Source organism: Canis lupus, chromosome 4, assembly GCF_048164855.1.
Source record: "Canis lupus baileyi chromosome 4, mCanLup2.hap1, whole genome shotgun sequence".
Lineage (NCBI taxonomy): Eukaryota > Metazoa > Chordata > Mammalia > Carnivora > Canidae > Canis > Canis lupus.
Window position 1 is genome coordinate 70332900 of NC_132841.1, and position 22973 is coordinate 70355872.

General features: G+C 43.2%; 1 protein-coding gene across 4 annotated transcripts in view; it reads left to right on the plus strand.

Annotated features, from left to right (window-relative positions):
• The first annotated feature begins 9734 nt into the window (after positions 1-9734).
• DAB2 (DAB adaptor protein 2) overlaps positions 9735-22973 on the plus strand; it is a 50479-nt gene continuing 37240 nt past the window's right edge. For 3 of the 4 annotated variants that reach the window (XM_072824806.1, XM_072824809.1, XM_072824808.1), the window contains exon 1: positions 9735-10058. The gene's annotated coding sequence lies outside the window, so the exon portion shown is untranslated. Of the gene's footprint in view, positions 10059-12552; positions 12874-22973 lie in introns of all 4 variants that reach the window. The other variant, XM_072824807.1, reaches the window with a different exon arrangement.

A 22973-nucleotide genomic window follows, 5' to 3' on the forward strand; every position in this document is an offset into this window, starting at 1 on the left:
AACTGCCTCAATATAAACCAAAATAACAGAATGTGTCCACTGGACAGATAAACACATTTAAAGTTTATGATTACACATTTCCTGGTTGGCCTCGGCAAAAGGACTTTAGGACTTAAGCATTTTCAGCAACAACTGTAGAGTTCTGGACCGGTTTTTCATCCATCCAAACCCACACCCAGCCTAGCCTTCCCAGGTGGTGTTTTTTCAGCAAACACACTTTTGGTGAGCTCAGTTCTTCCATGGAAGACTGAAGTGACAGCGATTGGGGGAGAGGCCCGCTGATGGGTTTCAGGAGCTTTGGCTTCTCTCCCAACAGAAGCTAATGATGAGGTTTCTTTCCCTGGGCTGGCCTGGAGGAATATTCTTTTACCAAAGATTGATCGAGGAGGAGAATCACTCTCAGTATTAACCAGAATAAGTATGCTTTCCTTGTCCTTTGGGGGGGGGGGGGTGGGAATCAGGGTGGCTCCATTTAGAGGGATTGCCGATGTCTGAAAGCCAAGTAGAAATTGTTTCAAGGATTATTGGTTATTTTGGATCATCCCCACAACTATGACCAATATTTCTCCTAAAAAAAAATTGCAGCTTATCTACTGAAAGAACACGCATACATGCACATCCCGACACATACACAAGCACACATACCTTCTACCACATTTACTTCTACCCAATCTCTCTCTCTCTTTTTTAAAAAAAAAAAATATATTATTTTTTATTTGGGAGAAAGAGCATGGGGAGGGGCAGAGAGAAACTTTAGTGACTCCCTGCCCCACCCGGGACTTGATCTCAAGACCCTGAGATCATGCCCCGAACAGAAACCAAGTCAGATGCTCAACTGACTGTGCCACCCAGGGCCCTTAAAGTCTTCCTCAGATTAAAAATCCTTTCCAGGGGCTGTTTGCTGCTGTGCTCAGCTGTAGCTTATGACTTCCCATTTTCTCTCTCTCAGGGCCAGACCCAGGGTCAGGACAGAACTTTCTCCTTACGGTCAAAGTCTAGACACCAGAGACAGACGTCCTGGAAAGGGTGCTGAGGTCATGATCAAAGCCAGAAAAACGAGTCCAAATGAGTCCATTGATCCCAAGAGGGCAGAAGAACAGGAGCTGAGGTACAAAGCCAAAGTGGGATGGAGAAGGCCAAGGGGCCCGGAGGCAGAATAGTCACAGGAACAAGCAGAACGTGATCAGCGTGCATTCCCAAGCTGTGCCGGGGAGTTAATGTCACTCACGGTCTTTTTGTTTCTTTATAAAATTCTAATCAGAGTCAGCATTGCTTAGGAGTTAAGTTGCAAACCCTGGAACCAGACTACCTGGCTTGGCTCTGCCATTTACTAATTCTGTGGCATTAATCGGTTTCCAGTTTCTTTCTTCATCTGTAAAATGGAACTAATAATGGGTTTTAACTCACAGTGCAGTTGTGAGCATCAGATAAATTCATATCTGTAAAGTGCTAGGAAGAGCATCCGTATAAAAAAGATGTAAAACAAAACAATATTCACCCGTGTACCTTAGGTCAAGTCTTAGGAGAAAAAGATTATCAGTGGGATCGAACTTCCCTTGTATTTATCCTTCTTCCTTCTTTCAAAGGAAACCACCATCTTGAATTTGTGATTGATGATTCTTGCACATTTTTATATTCACTTTTATGAATAGTTGTATCCCTAAGTATTGAGTGATTTTTTCATATTTTAGATTATATATATATATATATATATATATATATATATATATATAAAACTGCCATCATGTCTGCTGTATTCCTCTGTAATTCGTTCTTCTTACTTGATTCATCTGTGTTGATATAAGCAGTTCTGGGTCATACATTCATGTCATTCCTGTTATTGTTAGAGTATTCCCAGTGAATACATGCACCGTAATTTATTTATCTGTTCTCCTGTTGATGGACACTTAAATTGCTTCTACTTTTTGCTATCGTAAGCATTCTTAGACATTTCTTGGCAGATGAATGGGAGTTCCTCTAAGCTGACTTAGAAGTGAAATCTCGAAGATTTAGCGTAAGCTTATTTTCAAATTTACTTAATATTTTTCAAATTATTCTTTTAAGACATTCAGACAAATTCACATGATCATTAGCACTCTACTATGTGCCAACTGCTGCTTGAAGTCCTTTAGATAGATTAATTTATTCAGTCCTCAGAATGAGGAAATTCTATTATTTCCTTCACTTTATAGATGAGAAGTTCAGTCATTTTCCTCAGATCACATAACTGGTAAGCTATGGCACTTAGATTCACACCTGGAGACACACTGGTTCCAGAGTTGAGCTAAATGCAAAAAGAATATAATAAAAAGTCAGGATACTCTGACCAAAAAGTATCACAAGGCAAATAAAAAGATTTCATTGAAGGAGGTGAGGTCTCATTAAATCCAGTATTTCCTTGTCTTAACTATGTGTGCATAGATCTTATTTCCAAATAAGGCCTAGTCCAAGGTTCCATGTGGACCCAAATATTGGGGAGGAGAGACCATCTTCAACCCCTTCTACAGGGGCCAGTACAGGATCCCCTTCTACATTTGTGGCCAAAGAGAGGAGTCTAATCTACTTTCCACAGGACAAGTCTTCGGATATTTGGAAAGAGCTCTACTATTCATAGATATCCCTCTCTATCCCCTCTCATATGCCCAAGAGGTCTCTTGCCTTCTCTACACATGCCCAACTAGCAGAGCCCCCAGTAGTTCTCACTTCTCAGGGAATTCCCTCACTGTCCAAGTGGCTCTACTCTGGATGCCCTTCCATTTGCCAGTGTCCTCTGCATATGAAGGAGCATCCACAACAGATACTCTTTTCCAGATGTGGACAGATCAAGACAATACGGTGAACCCTAAGAATTGCCAGTAATCCTTCTAATACTGTTTGGGCCACGACTGCATGAGCCATACATTCTGGATCATTCAGGAGAGCTGAGTCGTATTTCTAGCTCTGCCCCTAGCTCTATACACAGAAGCAAATCGAAGTTTCTGCAATTACATTTCTCAACCTTCAGAAAAAGTAATACTTGCCCTAACCTGTTTGACAATAATGTTGTGAGGACAAATATCAGATTGGTACAAAAGCCTCAGATAAAATCCTCAGATAAAAATGGATAGGAAGAATGTGGCTATGCACCCATAGCACAATGGAATGTAACCTTGTCCTATGTCATGGAGTCCTTTAATAATCCAACGAAATCTACAGTGCACTGCCTCAGAAAATGCATATAAGCATGGGCACACCCACACATATAAGCTTCCAAATAATTGGGGAGTTGAATTATCCTGGAGTCCAGACTCAGATTCTCTTCATTCTCTAATTAAGAAGTGATTTTGAGACTGAGTATTAAATAACTACAGAAAAGAGTATTCCTTCTGGATTCACAGATGGTTCAGAACTGAGGCTGTGTAGCCAGCCTCAGCACAGCATGTGGCCATAGTTGGAGCAGTGCAGAAATATTTTTGGATGGAATTCAGTGTCTGTGGACAGTGAAGCACCTATCAGTAGTAGCAACAGAACTCCAAAGTACAAGAAGTTGGTCTTCAGTCCTCTCTCATTTTCTGTCTTCTTCCCCCTTTTAATGTCATTTCTGCAGAAATTTACTCAGCTCTCTTTGAAAGGATGAAAGTGATCCATGAAAATGATCCTCACTAATATGCTAGAATATCAAGGTCCAAGACTATTTCAAGTGAGAAGTTAGCCTTAAGAAAGCTCACCATGGCCAGAGGAGCATAGTGATCTATCACATGATTTATTAGATTTTCTATTGGCGGTTGAAATAATTTAGGACAAGAACACTTTTCTTACTTACATTACTAATGTGTTTTTTCCATAATTTTAACATAATTTGTAGCATTCATATAGCCTCAAATTCTTCAAGCTCTTCTTATTGGATATGATTTCTTTTGTTTTCTGCCAAAAACCAAAACAAGAGTGGAAGACAAGGAATACCCATTTTATAGATAAAGAAATTGAGTCTTTGAGAAATTAGACCCTTGCCTTAAATCTTGCAAGTAGCAAGAGACAGAGCCAGGACTTACCCAAATCTGATCCTAAATCCCACTTTCTTTTGTTATATCATAAAGGTAAGCATGTACATAATATCCAAGTTCAGTTTTCCAATGGCTCTTTTGAAGCCAAGATGTAATATGACTTCAGGGATAGTAGAAGTTCATCCCAGAAGTTGGAAGTCATATAATTCTTCTCTCTTTCTGGGTAACCTTCAACTGGGTGCATGGTGGAGTTGACAATTGCCTCCATCTGATCAAATTTAGGGGAAAAAAGCTCTGTTCCTATTCTTACTGAAATCTCTTTAGCAATGAGCGGTGCCTTTCATGCCACAGTAAGACACAGGATTGGAAATGCAAACATCTGGGTATAGGTCAATGCAAATGGCTGATATCAGATCTTTCTCCGAAAACAAGTCTTGACAGGGGAGAGGGTAGGGAAAGAGTCACCGCCAAAGCCAGGACACTGTCAGAGGCTGCCAAGAGCCATGGGAGAGAGAAAAGTCAGTGTCTAAAGACCAATGGCACCTGACTCCTATCATCCTTGCGGTTCTCTCTCTCCCCTGAATTCTCCTCACTCAGAGAAGAATAGAATGAGTATGCTCTTGACTGCAGGAGTGTTTCTCAAAGTGTGGTCCCCAGAACTATAGCACCTGAATCACCCAGAAGTGCTGGTTAAGCACTCAGATTCCCAAGCACTTCACATCACACTGCCAGTGAACCACCCCCACACCTTTCCAGTCCTGGTCTCTGGGGCTGAGGCCAGGAATTTGCCCTTGTAGCAAGCTCCCAGAATGTCTTCTGCGAACATTAATGTTTGAGAACTATTGTTCTTTTTTTTTTAAAAGATTTTACTTATTTATTCATGAGAGACATAGAGAGAGAGGCAGAGACACAGGCAGAGGGAGAAGCAGGGTCCCCTGGGGGACCCCGATGTGGGACTTTATCCCAGATCCCTGGGATCACGCCTTGAGCTAAAGGCAGATGCTCAACCACTGAGCCACCCAGGCATCCCAAGAACTATTGTTCTAAAGGCTTAATTAGGCCATGAGAACACTGATGAATATTCACTTTTGAAAAATCTTAAGGAAAACACCTCAGTGAAAGGTATTTTATGGATTTTTTTATAACCCTTCTCTTTCCTTATCTTAAACTCAATTGGTGTGTTTTTAAAAATTATGCAACCCAGTGCATATACTATTTCAATTAGATGCACAAATGTGATCTCTATATATCTGTATATGGGCTATTTTAATTTCTTTTCCCTTTCCTACAGTTTTTACCTCTTTGCGTCCCCTGTCTATTCTCATCTCCATGAATGGCCCCAGTAATCTATAATGCAATCCAATCTCTAGTCTCCCTTAAATTATGCACACACTCTCTCACACACACACACACACACACACACACTCAAACTTACATGGATAGGTGTTGCTTTTCATATTACCAAAACAGAAACATTTTACATTTTTTTCCTGTATCTTATTTTTCTCCCTCAATAATAATCTTTCCATATTACAAGACTGAACTCTAATTTACTCTTAAATTATTGCATGTGATTTCACACTGCAGATGAATCATAACTTATTCAATCATTCCCCTACTGAGAGACAAAATTTTTCCCCAGGTTCCTATTGTGGCCGATGCAGTGATTGACATCTCTGCTTTATTTCTAGGGATAGATTCTTATTCATAGGATAGAGAACCACGTAAATGTTGGCAACAATATTAATTAGTATTGGTATTTTGTAGGCTTATATGTACCTTTGTTTTTAACAACTCTTTTCAAATTGCTTTCTAAATAAGATGTTTTAACCGGTAGTTAATATGAGTATTATTCTTCCCCTTTACAACTTCTCATTATAAAAGTTTATATTGGTAGCAAAATGCAAATTAGTTATATACATTTATCATATTGTATTTCTAAATGTTCTTCACGTTGAATATCCCAACTTTCCAAGTACCATTTGAATTTTACTAATACTACACATCACTGGCAAATAATAAGTATTGAATTCTGAGGTGCTATGCAGGTGTAACCAAGAAAACAAACCAAAGCAACCGACAAAACAAAACAAAAACCGGCTGCCTTCAATTAGACTTCCCTCCAAATATTTTAGATTTTAGATACATCAATAGATAGATGATAGGAAAAACCTCCAGTATTTGCCATGCCTTGCCAACAACCAAATCTGATAGGGTCAGATTTTCTTCTATAAATATGCAGGATAAGTCAAGGTCAAAGAACATTTTCTGGGAACAATAGCTATTTTCTTCATTTATTTTTATGACACTGAGGAGGAAGAAGAAAAGATTTGACCTTGCTAGATCCACAAACTTTAACCAGCCGTTGTTTGATTAGAACACCTGGAAGCGTCCGGCAAGGTATCCAGGTGCACAGACCGTTCACCTATGACCACATCCAAAGTGCCATTAACATAACAGTTCATGGGAAATGGCAGGACTCCGAATGGGATGTTTAAGGGAGACAGGAGCAGGAGGATGGAAGGAGGGCTGGAGAAGAGAGAGGGAAAGCATTAGGTCTGTGAGCTAACAGGGGGGAAAACCAGCCTAATTATGGAAGAAAAGACACACACATAGGATAGCTCACCCAGGCAGAGTTGCTGTGGAAGCACATTCCAGGAAAATCTTAAGAGATTACCTTAATAATAAACCATGCATTCTTCAGCAAGCCGTCACGGGATTAACTACCCCTTTCCTTAGGCTGGGAACACAGTTGTCAGGCTTTGGTGTTTTGTTGTTGTTGTTGTTGTTTTACTTCTTTACAGGCAGGTTTTGTGCAAGGGAAGTCATGCAAGGACCATAGTCGTGCATTGACTTTTCCTCACCTTAATTTGCTAAATGTTACTTTCAGCAGTGATAAGAAAAACCATTTAGGCAGGGTCAGTGTCTGGGTGGGCTTGGGTGTGATTCTCCAGCTGCCAGGATGTTCGTTTTAGACCTCCTGAAAAGTGAATGACTTTGATGCATAGGAAACTCTGTTCCATCAGAAAGAGAAAAGGTTAAATTTATTTTCATATTTCTTTTTTTTTTTCTTACTGTGAGCAGGACACTGATTTAGTGCCAGAAGCAATATCAGCACTCTAGAGCTATAAAAGTACTCTTCAAATCAGAGTTCTCCACTGTCAACCCTTAAGGTTTCTGTGTAAAATGACAGAGCGGTCTATTTTAAGCTGTAGGTGTGAGCCCACTGCTCATAAATGGACGTTTTCATCAAAGTCTTCTCTTGAAACTCCAGCTCACTGCAGGTGAAAGCATTTTCTTCCTCTGGCTCCTGAGATATACCCCTTCCTTTTTTTTTTTTTCCTTTGGCTAACTTTTTTTAATTATTATTATTGGAGTTCAATTTGCCAACATATAGCAGTGACCAGTGCTCATCCCACCAAGTGCCCCCCTCAGTGCCCATCACCCAGTCACCCAGGCCCACCTCCCTTTCCACTACCCCTTGTTCATTTCCCAGAGTTAGGTGTCGCTCATGTTTTGTCACCCTCACTGATATTTTCACTCATTTTCTCTCCTTTCCCCTTTATTCCCTTTCACTAATTTTTATATTCCCCAAAAGAATGAGACCATATAATGTTTGTCCTTCTCCAACTGACTTATTTCACTCAGCATAATCCCCTCCAGGTCCCTCCACGTCGAAGCAAATGATGGGTATTTGTCGTTTCTAATGGCTAAGTAATATTCCATTGAGAGACATACCCCTTCCATTTGGTAGAGCAAACATATGTTAATATTTCTAGTAACAGTCTTTTGATTTAAAGAAAATAAGTTTGGGATGGTCACTTCTGAGTTGAGAAGTTATGAGAAGCCCCTTCCCACCCACCCCCACCCCCCCACCCCCCCGAATTGCCAATGTGTCTATTTGTCTGAAATCAGCTGTCATTTTTCCAGCTATCCAGCCTTTGGAAGGAAAATCATCCTTCTGAATTCCTGGGTCTTAGAAGTAAAGCAGTATGTCCTGAAATGTACCAGAATTAAAGTTCTCTGCATAAATGTTATAAATACTATCCTAAGATTAAATAAGATAGTTTTAAATACTATTCTAAGATTATCCTACATACCTCTTAGCATTCACAAGAAGTCATTTTTTTTTTTTAATAATAGCAAATTAGCTCAGAGGAACATTGAAAACTGTCAGCACTCCCCCCACCCCCCACCCCCACCCCGACACACTCAGGTGTGAGGAGATGAGACAGGTGGCAGAAATAGTAGAGGCCAGGAGAGGTGACGCTCTCACTGGCACAGCGTTGTGCAGCTCTGGCCCCCTGGCTCCCTGGCGGTCCCAACCCTGACCTACTTGAGAGTAGGGACTGCCACTCACACTGAGCTGCCCCAAATTACACAGTGGCTTTGCAGCTGGGCTAGGCTTGGACCACAAAAATACATCCTTGGTGTCCCATGAGCCCCATTTGAACCCTCAGTTTCCAGAGGTAAGATGCAGATCCACTGTGTGTTGCTCACTCAATAAAATCAATAACCCCTGCTTCTGGGTCACAATTTGGCATTTTCACATTTAGTGCACACTGTCTCCAACTTAAAAAAAAGGTGGTGGGGGGGGGGACATAGACATGCTTTTCACAGGTATAATTTCAACATTCTTAAAAAGCGACAGAGTTTCTGGGAGATATTGTCCAATTGTTCATGATTTTCGACTCTGGAGAAAAGGAACTCCCAGCACCAAGGTCTGCTATGGAGTGCCTTCTGCGGAGCACCGCATGTCAGTATTTTCAAATGTTTTCTTTCTTAGGTCTCATGTTTTTTCTTAGAGGTGTCGGGAATACTGTGGAAATCAGCGCAGATAGTCAAGTTACGGGTCTACACACGGGTGCACACACCGTAAGGGAAGCGAGTATATTAACTTTGTGTCTGATGCACGGATCTTTTTTTTTTTTTTTTTTTATCGGTTAGAGGTGAATGCTTTCGTTGACGTGGATTTCGTGAAGCGCTGTCTCTGTCCACCGGGATTTTATTTCATACGTCGATGCGCACACACCGAGCCTCCCACCGAGTTCAGTGCACCCACCTCGGCCGCCGCACGCGCAGCCGTGGAAACAGCAGATGCGCGCGGGGACCCTCGCCTCCCGCCAGCGCAGCCTGGAGTAAAGGCAGCCCTTTGTTCCGACGGCCGCAGGGTCGGGGCGGCCGCGGGAGCCGCAGCCCTGCAGCGGGCGATCCAGCGAGGGAATTGGCGAAACCAAGGTCGGGGTGGATCCCACCCCCTTCCTGCGGGGTTTCCCTTTCCTGTCCTCATTTGCCCCCTCCCCGGGCCAGCGTGTCCAGCTCCCGGGGGCGGGGGCTCCCTCCTCCAGGGGCCGGCCCCCCGCCCCCCGCGATCGCCCCCCGCGTGCCCAGCTCCCCCGCGGGCCGCCTCTCAGCTCCCGGGGGCGGGGGCTCCCCCCCAACACGATCGCCCCGGCGTGCCCAGGTCCCCGGGGCGAGGGCTCCCTCCTCCACGGGCCGCCCCCCAGCTTCCCCGCGGGCCGCCCCCCCGCCCCCCCTCCGCCCCCCCCGCCCCCCGCGATCGCCCCCCGCGTGCCCATCTCCCCCGGTCGCCCCCCCCCCGTGCCCAGCTCCCCCGCGGGCCGCCCCCCCGCCCCCCCTCCGCCCCCCCCGCCCCCCGCGATCGCCCCCCGCGTGCCCATCTCCCCCGGTCGCCCCCCCCGTGCCCAGCTCCCCCGCGGGCCGCCCCCCCGCCCCCCGCGATCGCCCCCCGCTGGCGGGGCCCGGGAGCCGGGGGAGCCGGGCGCTCGGCTCTGCTGTGCGTGGCGGCGGCTCGAGTTAATAAACAGTTAAGTTTGGAAGACTCAGCAGACACGTTGAGGGGGAGTTACCGAGCCCGGGCAGCAAAAACATCCCGGCGCATTCCTGGGGAGCCCTCGGCTGCCAGCATCTGATTAGAACCATATCTGCCGGGAGTGGCCGCGCGGCTCCGAGCTCCCGGCGGCGGCTATTTAAGCGCGGCCCGCCGGGTGGGCTGGCGGCAGCCTGCAGGCGCGGCTCCCGAGGTCATGCGCGCTCCGCCGAGGCGCTAGGCGGGTGAGTAGCTCCCGACCTTCCCCCGGGCCCCGCGCTTCGCGGTCTCCTTCCCTCCTTCGCACCCCCCCCACCCCGGGGTGCGGGTCCGGGACTTCGCGGGGGACCGCGAGAGGCGACCTGCGCGGGGGAGCAGCGTCGGGGCCTGAGGTCCGAGGAACGCTTCCAGGGGATGCATCACCTTTGGGGGCTCGGGCTGCAGACACGTCCAGGCTGTGACATGTCACAAGCGCCTCCCTTTGTGTGTGTGTGTGTGTGTGTGTGTGTGTGTGCGCGCGCTCGTGCTTGTTTAAAAGCCCCGGGGCTGGCGTGGCTGCCCACCGCCTGATGAACCCCTCCGAGGGCGTTTATTCCTGCCCCGTGACCAAGGCTGGGGACCTGGGTGGTGCCCCCCTGAGAAGCGTTTTCCCGGTGACTGACAACGTGTGGCATGAAAATGTGAACTTTGTCTCACACCCGCATTCTTAAGAAAGTATCTGCCCAAGAGACTGAACAAACTTGTTTTAAATCCCTGGAGCGTTTCAAAGGTGTCGGCCTGCTCGCTTGCTTGCTGTAAACTGGCTGGAAAGATTAAGTAAGAATTCTAGAAAAGCGGGGGGGGGGGGGGGGGGGATGAATGGGTTAAAACCATGGAGCCCCAGTCAGCCTAGCGGTTTTCCCAGCATAGAGCCGACTCTGTTATTCCTGCTTCCCTTCCTCTGGCCCGACTCCCTTCCTAGCCTGGAATTCGGTCCCCGCCGTCAGTTGCAGCAGGGAGCTGTCGGAGTCCAAAGGGAAATTTCACTGGATTAAAAGCACTTAAAGAATCTGGATGTTATCTCCACCCCTTCTCCCCACCCCCCACCCCCCCACCTTTTCCTCTTTCTCTTTAGTTTGTGTTTGCAAGGAAGAGAGGCACTCTTGTAAAATGAGAAGAGCAGAAATAAGCTTCCAGACACATGGAAAGACTTAACAATTATGGAGGGGAGACTTCATGAATAGTAAATGTTGTTATTACACTATAAAGTGACTTAATGAAAAAATTTCTGGCCCTAATCGGGCAAAGCGGGGCAGTGGGGGAGAAGAAGGTAAGCCGGGACTAACTCGCACAGAAGTAATGGTTGGAGGAAGAAGGCGGCCACAAAAATGCCTTTGAGATGTCTGATAAGGAAGGCCCTAGGAATGGCTTTGATAGGACGGATAGAATTGATCCTCTTTACAGGGGTAAGGTTAGCTCCCTGGCCGGGTGTGTCATCTACTCATCTCCGGCAAGGCTGCCGGGGAGGGAGGAACTGGCTGGGAATGGGGGAGCACGGCGGCTCCCCGGTGGCTTGTCTCGGTGCTCTGTGACATCTCCTTGCTTGCCTCTTCCCCTGCTGCCACCGGTCAGACCACCATCCTGCTGCCTTTCTCTGGGCCCCAGGCCCGGGCCATCCCAGGTTCTGTCTCTCCCTCCTTGAAGGGAAACAGGCCTCAGTGACACTGTAGCAAAGTTTATTGCCTTGAGAATTCAGAAGTATTTGGGACCAGGCCCTCCTTAATCTTTGGGGAAGGACCTTTTTGGTGAAGCGCTGGGCGTGGGGCAATAAACAGTGCCACACTTGACACAACAGCAACGTGGAGTGCGCCGTGTGGACCGTCTCCTAGAGAAAGCGCGAAGGAGATCTAGTAGCCTTTCCCAGGGTGTGTTTCTGGGACTGATTACTTCTTCCAGATTCCTGATGGGTCTCCCCCTGAGGCAGACTGGATTCTTTTTCCTGTTGGTGAATCACTTGACTCGCCCTTTCCCTGCACTCCCAGCTCTGTCCTTTCTTATCCAAACAACTATCCTACCAGCCAGTTCTCCTTCAAGCTATAGGCCATCTGCCTGGATGGCCAGAACACGCTGATGGCCGTGAAATGTCCTCCGGCTTTGAACTGTGACATATATATTGTTGGCCTTCTGATCCTGGACACAACGGGATCTTCACCTGAGGCTGTAGGAGAGGGGAGGGAGCCCTCCATGGCACTTGTTAAAAGCCTTGTCTAATCTGTCGAGGAAGACTCTGCATTTCCACTGAAGACTTTTTACAGTTTTAGACTCATGGAAAAGTCCAGATTCCCGTGCATTAGGTTTATTTCTTGTCTTACCCCAAAGGTTGAATGGATTGTAGTCACCTTGTTTAGGTTGAGGGAATTGCTTTTAAGACACTTGTTGGCATGAAGGTGGTACAGGGACCTCTAGAAACTTCTGACCAGGGGGTTGGGGGTGATAGCCGTTGGCCTGCTTGGCCATGCCTCAATTATCTGAAGATTAAGGAGAGCAGGAAGGTATATGCCTTGCTGGGTGGCGCCTGGCCTGCAGGAGGCTTTGTGGGCCTTGGCCGCACAGCAACTATACGCTGCTTCATTTCTAATTCTACCGTAAGCCTAAGCTTGCCACCGCTGATATTTTTTTATCTGAATGGTTTTGAAGGCATCGTGTGTTTCTCTCCCTTCATCTCTCCTGCCTTGAGGATTTAATTGATCGTTTTCTCAGAGACCAGTGGAGATGCTGAAATGCTCAGGAAGGCTGCCGAAGACTGAGCTCTCCTGTGTTCGGTTGCCCTCACGGTCATCAGAACATGCCTCCCTGCGTGGAAAGGCTTGAAAGCAGATTGGCTGGGGAATGTCGGTTAACAGACTGAATGTGTCGGGTTTCCTGTGCCCCAAAAGGAATCAGAACGAGAACTACACTGGCAATAAGAAACACCTGAGTAACAGGATGTGGTCTTTCAAAATTCTCCCTGGTGCTGCGTGTGCGTGTAGAGTTGAAGCCGTGCCACCGAGGCGCACAGACGTAGGCCAAAGTCACCTCTAGGTGAGCTGCTAGCTGCAACAGCAGTTAGGTGTGCTTCGTGGAAAGCTCGCTCACGGCAACGTAGCCTGGCTGGACTGAATGAATCACGAGGAGAGCAGGCCACCGGGTCTCCTCTTCTTATAAATTAGTAAAAACATACTAATTTCTGATGAGGGGAACACGTGATGCCGAGGATGGACACAGAGGGCTAGCGTTCATGCCAGCTTCTGCCCCCCACCCAGAACAGTCAGGTAGTGGGTTGAGAGCAGGGGGTCTGGAGAGCAGGGGTTCTGCTGTCTTGATTCCCATCCCAGCTACACCACTGCTGCTTACGTGACCTTGAGCAAATTGTGTGGCCTCTCTGGACTTAAGCTCCCTTGCCTGGAGAGCATAAGAGTACCTTGCCCACGTTTGGTAGGGAGATTGTCAATCTAACATGCTTTGAACACCTTATTCCAACCTAGAAATGTGTGTTTTGTTTTCTGGTTGCCCCTCGAACAACTGGATTATGTGTCTTTGTGAAAACCCAAGGCCGACTGGAGAATTTCTTCATCAAAATCGGGCACTGCTCGTCTACCTGAAAAGCGTCCGTCATTCAAGCACCTAATATTAACAAAGCCAGTGTGTTTGCTGTGCTCACACTGGAACAGACAGGGAGTTGCTCTCTGTTCTCCGCCTGGAAGCCTGTAGTTTGCTTTGGTCAAGCTGACCTCCTTCGGCTCATTCAGGTCTCCACCCCCTCGCAGCCTCCCTACAGAGGGGGAGCCGTTCTTCCCCAAGTCAGCATTATAGCAGAAGGAAGTGGGAAAGCAGGGACCACCCATACTAAACTGAGTGACTGGGCTAGAAATAAAGTTTTCCAAGTGCGTGCGGCCCCATCCTATCCTTGCCCACATAGCTGGGCAGGTTGCCATGGTTACTCCCCTTCCCGCATCCTTCTCCTACCCTGGAAGGAAGCCTGCCACTCTAGGGTGAGCAAAATCTGAACAAATTGCTTCCTGATCCAAAAATGGAAGTGACTTTTTTATTGAGGTAGGATCTCCTGTCTACCTACCTCATCCTTTTCCTCCCCTCAACTTATTTTAATCTCAACACTTAATTATCTAACTCTTTCTAATTTCTTACATCATCAAGGTAGCAAAACATTAAGGTTTATGGAATTTCAGGAACTAGGAGCTATTGCCTCAATATTAAAGAAGCCTGGCAGTGTTTCTCTGCTACCGTCACGTATACAAGCTAGCTAGAGGCAAGTGACCTTCAATGCCTTAAACTAGTAAGAACTCGGAGTGAACCGAGCAGGCCAAGTGTGAGTGTTCAGCTATAAGGAAGTTACCAGAAGGCGGAATCCAGGAGGGCTGTCACTGAAATTTTTAGGTAACCACAGAGTAAGGGAAGCAGAGGAATAGGAAGTAGCAATTGTGGAAAAGTGAGATTTAAAACCCTGTTTAACCTGGAAGAAATTGCGGGGAGAGATATGTGGTTTCACATTTTCTCTGGGTAGGAAGCTACCCTATTGCTCCCTGATGCACAGTGTTTCTCTGAAACAGACTGAGGTCTTTATGGGACAGATCAAACACATAAACTCTCATTTTTACAATCAAATTCATTCAGTCTTTCAAGACTGGATACTTAGTTACCTTCACGTGTATTTCACAACTAGAGAGAATTCATCTAGATTAGTGCTTCTCACAGTGTGGTCCCCAGACTAGCAACACCAGCATCATTTGGGAACTTGTTAGAAATGCAAATTCTTGGTCCCCATCCCAGATCCACTGAGCCGAGCTCCAGCAGTGGGGCTCATCCAGCTGTATTTCAACAAGCCCTCCACATGATCTAAGAGTAACTTTCACAATTCATTTGTTTTATAATTCAGTCGTTCAGGGGAAGCATAACAAAGTATTTGGATTCCTAAGTCATGGAAATAATAAAGCAAAGCATTTAAACATAGCTCAGTTTAACTGGATCTTAGGATGCAAAAGATGAAAAAACACAGACCTTGACATTTTTCCTACTATCTCAAGCGTTGCTTTCGTGATCCGAGGAAAACCGATATACTCCTTAGTTTTATATTATCACCTCACTTCCAAATCCTTTCTCCTCCTTTGGGTTTTTTAAGAGCACGATTAATCTCCATTTATTAGGAGACTGTCCCAGTTACTTCTTTTAAAAAAGATTCTAGTAAACTAGATCATTACCCAGGAACCAGATGGCTTTCTCTAACCTATAAAACTTTTTATTTTGTTTTTCATGCAATGCCCAGAGTGCGGATGAAGGCTTCTCCATATTGGTAAATGAATCTACTACACTTAGTTTTTACATAGCTTTATGGTTTAGAAAATATCATTCCATTTATCCTTCACTTTAAAGAACTTAAGATAGAAAAAATATCTTTTCTTAGCTCAAATATGATAATTACATATCTGCTTGCTCCAGGTCATATCACTAAATGAAAGAGCTAGGATTCAAGCATGTATCTTTATGACTTGAATCTTGGTGTTCATCTGAATATTTACTGAGTACCTATTATGTGGATTATGTTGCTAGCCTGGCCGTGGAAGAGAGCCTAGTGAGTGGAAAACTGGAAGAAAGTCTACATCACATGAAACAAAGAACATAGACTCTGGACTTGCATTGGAATGACAGCTGTGCCATTTCCTAGGCATGCTACTCAATATTCCTCATCCGTAACTGCCTCACTCACCTTGCAGAACAGTCCTAAGAATGATGGATGCTAATCAGAGACTGGTGATTAGCAGAGATCACACCATAGAGTGAGAAATATAAGGGTGTGATCCAGAATTAGAGAACTGGAACTCTGGTTTCAAGGAGATGACATAGGTTAGTGGTTAAGACCTTGGACTCTGCACTGCAAATGACTGTGTCCACAACTCACATTGCCATTTAAGACAAGAGATATCATGTCTGAGCTTCATGTTCTCCATCAGGAAAATTAGTTGCCTCAAAGTTAGAGTTAATGGTGAAGCCATAAAAAAAAAAAAAAAATGCTTTCTCGGAACTGCTGCTTTAGAAATGCACCTGCTCTAGAACTACAATTCTCAATGCACCAATTAGGCTGATATTTGGAAAACGCTCCTGTTTTAATTGTTTGTGAGCTTTAGGCAAGCTAAAATCTAAAGATGAACACATTTCAGCTGAAAATTAGAAGACTTTCTTTCTTGCACACCTTGAAACTATTAAATGTGAGGGTCAAGCAGAGAATGTGGCAATGCTTCCTAAGCCAATACAGGCCCACAGATATTAACTCTTAAGGTACCACTTAAATCTTCTTTGGGCAGGACAATACAGTTCTCTTAAGGTCTAGAGTTAATCCATGCTCAAAGAACTGGAGAGTGATGAATAGCATCACTAAATGTGTCCATATTGGATATAGCTGTCCTCCTTGTTCTAAACATTTCCTACAACTGACCTCATTTATTTTCCATATTTTAAGTGTCCTATTACAGGCCCAAACCTGATTTAATCTTCTGTGATACGTAATGCAGATCCCAAGGTGCTTTCTGTTATCATTTAGTTATCATATTCTCGAACACCTGTCAGAGGGCTGGCATGGTTATATGAAGAATGCTGAGCCAGTCTGGATTTGGGGCACAATGTTAATCCAGGTGGAAAACATATAACTGACCTCTAGATCAGAGGATCAGAAGTGGAAATGGCATGCTTCTGAGTAGTTGCTCAAATATCTGTCCTCTAAAAGAAAGTCTCTGATGTGCTTTAATTTTATTAATACTGGGGGGTGGGGGTGGTATTTTTTGTTTTTGTGTTTGGGCTTTTTTTTTTTTAACCTTTGCTTCTAAGGTTAAACATCTTAAATGCATCCCATTTTTGAAGTAGAGCTGGTTGATAATGAGACTGAATATCAATTTCTGCTTGGACCAACGTTCAGCTATAACTGAAGCTTTTCAGAAATGTATATGTTGACAATTGACAAACAAATTGAAAATTTAAATTTATCCAATGTTGAAGCTATCTTCTGAAGGGTATCTTGTTGCATGGATGTTTGTGTAACTGCCTGTTAACTTGTTCTTTGGAAATTTCTGATTTATTCAGCTTGTCTGAAGTTCTCAATGACTAAAAGTTGGCTGTAATTGAAAGTTGGATGATAATATTGTCCTGACACCTGCTAGCAGACACATAAATGTCAACAATCGCTGCCTACAAGACATTTAGACAAGATGACATCTCTTCAACTAATGTATGGTCTTATTACAATTAAATGGTATAGACAGGGTCGAGAGAAAGAAGACACCAGTGTGATAATGGACGTGGCTTTTAAAAGAATGGTAGGAGTCAGATAGAAGAAAAACGCATCCTAGGCAGAAGTACATATGCAAATTTTCCAGACATTTGTCCAAAGATACAGACTGGCCAGTTTGACCAAGAGAAAGTACAGATGGCAGAGAGGGAAGACATGAGTTTGGAAAGGAGAGATGGATTGCACTGAGACTCGTATATAAGGACAAAGAACTTCAATCTGTATTTATTATGTAGTAGATCTCTTTGTTAAATCAGGAAAACAAAATGCTGATTCAGATAAATTAACCTAGCTATATTGGCAGAATGAATTTGAGCAGAGATCATTTACCAATTGAAGAAAAACCTACATTTCGTGACAAATCAGCAACGTAGAGAAAAGATTTGCCTAAGCGAATATTATGAACACGTGGAAACTATGTTATCACTAATGTTTTAAGTGCACTATTTACCAAACTACGTGGGACATTGAAAAGTAGGACCTGACCTCAAAATTTCATTGAGTTGGGGAAGTGAATCAGAGGACAACAATAGGTCATGGCAAGTGTAGAAAAACGGTAGCCTAGTGAGAAGTCAGTGAAGACTCCGCTAAGGCAACACATCTTGAGTGGACTTTGAATGACAGGAAGGAATTTGCATAGGTGAAGCCAGAAAGTATTACAGGCTAGGGATGCAATACAAGAAGGTATGGGGTGTGTGTGTGTGTGTGTGTGTGTGTGTGTGTACAGGGCAAATGGAAAAGATTAGCCTCTCCAGGGAACAGGTCTCTGTCTCCGTCTCTCCCTCTTGCTCTCTCTAAAAATACATATATACATATACATATATATATAGAGAGAGATACAAGATAATATAAAATCAGGAAGGCCATGAGCTCTGATAGGGCATTACCACAAGAATTCAACCATAAAAGTAGACCAGACCAGTTACAACTCGTTTCTTACAACTTAGATTCTCATTGGATTCTTTTGAGAAAGTGAAGGAAAAAATTCATCCCACAAAGAGTTTCTTTACTTCAAGTATTCTAAACATCTTAAAAAGTACCTATGTTAGGCCTACAGAAAATACCAAAATAATGCTGTAAGATGAGCTGGCTAATTGTGAGGGATAAGATACATGATACAAGGAAGTATTGCTCTTTTGTTTTTTTGTTTGTTTGTTTGTTTGTTTCATTTTTTTAAATTTATTTTTTATTGGTGTTCAATTTACTAACATACAGAATAACCCCCAGTGCCCGTCACCCATTCACTCCCACCCCCCGCCCTCTTCCCCTTCCACCACCCCTAGTTTGTTTCCCAGAGTTAGCAGTCTTTCTGTTCTGTCTCCCTTTCTGATATTTCCCACACATTTCTTCCCCCTTACCTTATATTCCCTTTCACTATTATTTATATTCCCCAAATGAATGAGAACATATAATGTTTGTCCTTCTCCGACAGGAAGTTGGGGTGGTGGTGAGGCAAGATTAGGGAGAAATACTAAAAATTTTTAAAAATTTTTGGTGGGGAGGGAGGAGGAGAATGGACATAAAGGGCAGTTCCAGAAAATAGAGGGTCACAGGATGGCCAAATTCAGTAGACATGTGAACAGTCTATGATAAAATCTTCGTTTTATGCTAAACTACAGAGAGTACTGTTACTGATCTTTTAGGCGTATTCTCATACCAAACACATTATGTTGTTCTGTTTCCAGGTAGTGTATAGAGATACAAATGTTCAACTTTCTATGTAAGAACTCTTTAATAGAAACAATGGAGGCAACCGTGTTTGGTTTTAGGATCTGGACTCTTAAACTTCATGTAGCCAACACCTGTTGAAGGGCTTACTATTTGCAGTGATAATGAAGTCCAATATTTTAAAGACTGACATCAACCAGGTGCTATTGGACACTCCTTTTTTAATGCTCTCGTCAATAGGCCATGTTACTTAAATACCAAAGCCACTTTGGGACAGGCCCTGGTTACATTTTCATAATATTGCTTCATTAAAATCTATAATTCAGTAGTTTTGCCTGATTTGAAAGCGGCACTATTGTACTCATAAAATCTGATAATTAAGAGTGCCACAAAACGTGCTTGGTTCTAGAATACCGAGGTTCATGTCATCTCCGAATTGCTTGCCCTTACGAAGTGACAAAACTGAATGCCAAATGAGCATAGAGTTTCTTTCTAGTATTTATGAAAATAACGTTGATTCAGAAATTTGGCTAACTTTTTCAGGAATCATCATTGACATTCTTTAATAACCGAGTGTATCACAAGATTCTTTCCTCCCACTGGCTCTGTCACACAGATGCTCTTCCAGATTGTAATATGGTTATAGAAAACTCCCAAACATTGAATGTAAATATCCTCCATCTAATTAGCAATTTAAGTAAATGTCATAATTTTAAAACTATCTGTTGAAGAGGGTAATTAAGCCCTTAAGACAAAATTCGCATCTTTCCATGATTGATAAAAATAAGAAAGCAATTTATATAGGGTTCCTTGAAGTAGTCTAATTTTGCTCTTATTAAACATTACTAATGGCGATGAGGCTTTCTACCCTAATCAGAAACACTTCCTCTAAAAAACTTAGCACCGATTTTAGTACTTGCATGTTCTCTCTCCCTTGCCTATATCGTTTGTTGTTGTTGTTGTTGTTGTTGTTTTGGTTTGGTTTGGTTTCTTAAGATTTTTTTTTCAAGATTTTATTTCTTTATAGAGACAGAGAGAGAGAGGAAGAGACACAGGCAGAGGTGATGTAGGACTCGATCCTGGGTCTCCAGGATCACACCCTGGGCTGCAGGCGGCGCCAAACCGCTGTGCCACCAGGGCTGCCCTAGGATTTTATTTATTTATTCATGAGGGACATAGAGAGAGAGAGAGAGAGGCAGAGACATAGGCAGAGGGAAAAGCATACTCCCTCCGGGGAGCCTGATGCGGGACTCAATCCCAAGACTCTGGGATCATGACCTGTGCCAAAGGCAGACACTCAACCACTGAGCCACCCAGGCGTCCCAGGTGTCCGTCCTTTGCCTATATTGTAAGCCCCTTGAGAACAGAAGGCATGTGTCTTTAATCACTGTAGATGTAGCATAGCAAGCATTTGGCACACAGTAGGTGTTCTATAACCAATAACCAGATGGCCAAGTTGAATGAGTGACAAGTTGCTCTCATTTGCAACATTGATTGTGATTTATTATGGAGTGAGCAGAATGGGAAACTTCAGTTCACCTTATCATCTATTGGTACAAGTAAAGCAATTCCAAGTCCTTTTTTTTTTTTTTAACTTTAAGGTTATTTATAATGAGTAACATCCGTATGTTCCTCTAGTTTATGTCTGCTCAGGGCCTGAGAAAGGCAGACAAGCTGTTACTGAAATTCTCCAAATGGTGTGATCTTTTCAAGTCCTTGGGTTAACTCTACCAATGGAGTATTCATCATAGCTCTTACATGATCTGAACCGATGGGTATAATCACCTGGCGAATAATTATCATAGTGGTGAATAGTTTTCAACATAATACTTCACCCGAGGACAACTTCTTATTCTCCTTCAGTTTCTTTCTTTTTTAAAGTGGTCACTCAACTGTTTCCAAAAAAAAAAAATTAAAAATTAAATAAAAATGGAGAAAGTAGATGAAACCTTTGGCTCAAGCACTGGATAATTAATAATTATCCCTTTGACTTAACAGAATTTCTGCCAAAATCAAAAGACACCTGTTTTTTTTAAATAGCATACTGCAGCTATAATGTGTGTAAAGATGTGATATCCATTAGGCTCTTCAAAATGCCTAAATTGGGTTGCCAATTCATTATTGTTGCAAAGACCTCATTGGGTCCAAGGAAAACAGCCTAAAAATCAACAATAGACCATACACTGCCCAACTTTTAAAATCCCAGCATAAGAGAACTTTTGAAAATTCTACTGTCCATTTGACTCAAGCCTTACTGTTCATTTTTTTAATACATCAGGAATTTTTCTCAATCATTTTGGATAGGTAAGTATCAATGAATGATGTCTAAGCCAATAGTTCAAAGCTTATGGTGGGCAGCATTCTCTATGGTCCGGACATGTGTGTATTCACGTCGTAGTTTCTCTTAGCTTTTGAGTTTAATTTTATGTACTGAATTCTAAAGTACCCTCGTGATTCTATCCCTAGCCCAAGGTAGTCTGTAGATTTACCTACATTTTAGATATTGCTACCTGACAAATTAGCTTGTCTCTAAGGAATTTAATTTTTAAAATGCAGAAAGGCACATGTCACCCTTAAATCACTATTCTAAATGCATAAGAAGCAGAGACCTTTCTCTTACCCTGCTCACTCTCTTCTTAACCAGCATTTCCTTGGTACTGATCTTTCAAGTTCTATGGAGAACATGTATAAAATGGGGAAATGCTATATATTCTCCAAATGAGGTGCTGTAACGACATGACTATCTTAGTAGCTGGCTTTTATAAAGGATGTTCCTTTAGGTGCTCACATTTCAAACTACCAATTCACTTATATCAACTTTTAGGAAACTGACATTATGGGAATTCTATTTTTAGGATAAAATGGATCTTCTTAGAATGAAGGTTATAAGACATAATGGCCTTTGATTTTTTTTTTAAGCCACCTTTAGGACACTTGGTTTATTTGAAGTTTGAGGGTCACAGTGCATCATAGCTTGGCAAAATGGGCTAACCTTGGATCTGACATTTGAGATTGTTAGACCTTAACCTTTCAATCAAAAGGCTTTGTTTCCAAAAGATTGGCCAAGTATTTAAATGAAAAAGCCGGAGTTGAATCAAAGTGGCAAGTTCATGCGACTATCCTACTACAAAGCTATGTGACTCTTTGATGCCATGGTCCATGCTCAGATTTGTCACCACCCCAACCTCCACACCATTGCTCCAAACCTCAAAGTCTTCCCGATACCGTCTAGACAAAATGTAGTTCTGAAAATTTACTCTAATCCAGTTTGACCCACCTTTCAATCTTTTCCCCTCATATCACCCAGCACCACTCGTGTACTAGCCAAGCTGACATAAATATCCTTTACTGACTGCTATTAATTCCTCTTTCCTGAATGTATTTTCTGGCAAATTCACTTTCCTCCAATCTGAAAATTCATATTCCTCCAATTTGAAGAACTGAGTTTAATTCTCTCTTTTTGCTTGTATAATTCTAAAATAAGTTAAAGAGCATATGTATTAGACTTCTGGAATTTTTAGTGGGTTGGTTGACTTTTGTACTTCACCTTCTCTCCTGTCAGGTAGGGATGATGATACTTTAGCATTTAATGAGACATCATACCTCACACCTGGCATATAACAAACATCCAATAATTTAACTTATAAAAATATGGTATTCCTTCTGTGTTCCTAAGAAACCTGTTTAAGCCATCTCCTACCCGGCTGCTCTCTTTTTTTCCAGGACATTTATCACCTTCTGAAAGACTATAATATATTTATGTGTTTCTCTGCTGGAGGGTAAACCCTACAAAGGTATAGATCTTTACTTTGCTCACTGACATATCCCAAGCTCTAGAAGAGTGCCTGGCACATAGTAAGGACATAGATTTATTACATGAATTAGCTTGCATTTGGGGGCAAACTTTGTTTGCAGTCTCCATAGTGGTTTTAAGCTGAGATTAATCACCAATCCCAATATGCTCTGAACAAAAGAAAATTAAATAATAATAACATTTTTTTAAAGCTATCAATATTTGAAGGCCTTCTTAATCTTCTAATAGCATGACTTCAGGGCAAAATCTAAGGTAGCCAATGACTTCCATTTAGTGTAGTTACTCTGGCTAGGCACAATGTGAGCTAGATGGCAGGCTTTTCAGAGTCAAAAGGAAAGGCATTGGTTTATACCCTTTAAGGAGTTT